The sequence below is a fragment of the Aplysia californica genome, unplaced genomic scaffold, assembly GCF_000002075.1.
Source record: "Aplysia californica isolate F4 #8 unplaced genomic scaffold, AplCal3.0 scaffold00085, whole genome shotgun sequence".
Classification (NCBI taxonomy): Eukaryota; Metazoa; Mollusca; class Gastropoda; order Aplysiida; family Aplysiidae; genus Aplysia; species Aplysia californica.
The window spans coordinates 1,247,525-1,249,564 of record NW_004797355.1 but is presented as its reverse complement, the minus strand read 5'-3'; positions in this window follow the sequence as shown (position 1 = coordinate 1,249,564).

Here is a 2,040-nt window from a genome sequence, read left to right as displayed (position 1 = left end):
CACACTAACACTTGTTCTCACGCTCACAATAAAAGCATACGCATAATATATGTGCTTGTGAGTTCATGTACGTACGCTCTCGTGAAAAAGGCCTATTAAAAAGATCATAAAATTATTATTGTTCACAAATATTTATTTTTTTAAACTCTTGTCCCCATGCGCCAGTGATGTCAGGTGAGGTGTGGCGTTACTTAAGCCCCCACCTGGACATCTTTGCCAAAAGTTTCTACCTTCTGTTTTAGTTTAGTTTAGTAAGGGCTTCACACTGCTTGCAACACTCACGGTGAGCTCTGCTGTTGTCTGAAATCAAAACAAACCATAATCAACAGCAGTAACAAAATACATATAAGCATAATTAATGTCTGCATAGTAGGCGTCTACTCTATCTGATGTAAGTACAGCAGTCATAATTATCTAGAACGTATAATAAAGTTGAGTATAAGAACAGTCGCACTTAGACTTGTGTAATACAGAGTGCCCACTGGATGGAATCGGCGGGTCGACCCGACTCGCCGACTTAAAAACAAACGCTTTTGTTTTCAGGCGACAGATTCGGGCGATTAGCGCCACCCGCCGTAATGGGCACCCCGTACTATAATAAGACAGAATTGCAAGGGAGCCAGAAAAAAATCCGTCTGAAACAGTGGAATTTAGCAGGAGATAAAGGGGAGTTTCAGAGGCCCTGTCGATGGGACCAATCGTCGCTTGTCTGATCGGCAATCAGTGGTCAAATCATTACAACTCTCATGTGTGATCCTAGCCTCCTTGATAATGGCATGCGTCAGTCCTACTTATCCATTGCCATCAGCGCTTGCATTTCACAGGACCACTGTTTGACCTATTAAAGCAGAAGCATTTGAACATCTCGTTGGCTTCCACCTATACGCTCTTATACTATCGTTGGCTTCCACCCTCAGCCCCACCCATTGGTGTAATAAGCACAATCAACCAATGCCACTCCTCCGATGGATTTTACAACGATTCGAGGAACTCTTTTCTCGGCTGGCCGCCCGATCAGAGCGTCAGGCATTGGTCAAACTAATTTCTCACCTCTGGCCTTTGGCTATCCAAGAAAATTTCCGTTCTGGAGTGCCACTCGGGCACTTCAACTTCAACAGATTGTGGTGAGATTTTACACCTACACCACCATGACCATTTGCACCAATAAAGACTCACATGGGTGGGTAACATCTACATTTCTACCCTCAAACTGCACCCCAACTCCCCTTCATCGCCTGGCGCATGGCATAAAAGTTAGAGCCAATGGAACCAAACTTGGAAGTTCTGTTTCTAATCAGGGCTGAGAAGGCAAAGCATTTTCCTTCTTAGACAGGTAAAAACCCTCCGAAGGGAAGGTATTTCTTTTTCCTTTATCGCGTAAGATAGGTTTCTGTTTTTCAGAAATAAGAATTTATCAAGGGAGAAGCGGGGAGATTCCGTTATGACAGGCTTCCGTCTTGCATAGGTTTCCATTAAGCCTCCGCCTAAGATTCAACAGCTTACGGTCCCTGTTCGCTTAAGATCAGAATTTTTACTACACAAAAGTCACCCTGAGCATCCCGCTCTGAAGGTCTACATTGGGCTTCGGATAATAATTTACGCCACAAAAACCCGGACCGGCACAAAATATCAAACAAGAGTGAAAATTTACTATCATTGAACTGCCCGTCGCATTACAGATCAGCCACTCTCGTGAATGTGATCACACGTCAGTTGTAAATCTCAATAAAACGTCACACCAATGCGTGAACTCGCCAACGCGTTTTTGTTTTCATAAATCAGATCAGTAAAAATAACTGTAACAACAAAACGTATAGTATTAATTTGAAACCGTTTGACTGAAGCGTAGTATTGAGAAAGAGGACAGGTTTTTTTCACTTTAGAATAATTGGCCACTAACACTAGCCAAAGTGAAAGTGTGGAGTTTTGCTTATGAAGAGAAGGAAAGAGAGAAAGAGAGAGGGGAGAGAGAAAGAAAGAGAGAGAGAAAGAGAGAGAGAAAGAGAGAAAGAGAGAGAGAGAGAGAGGGGAGAGAGAGGG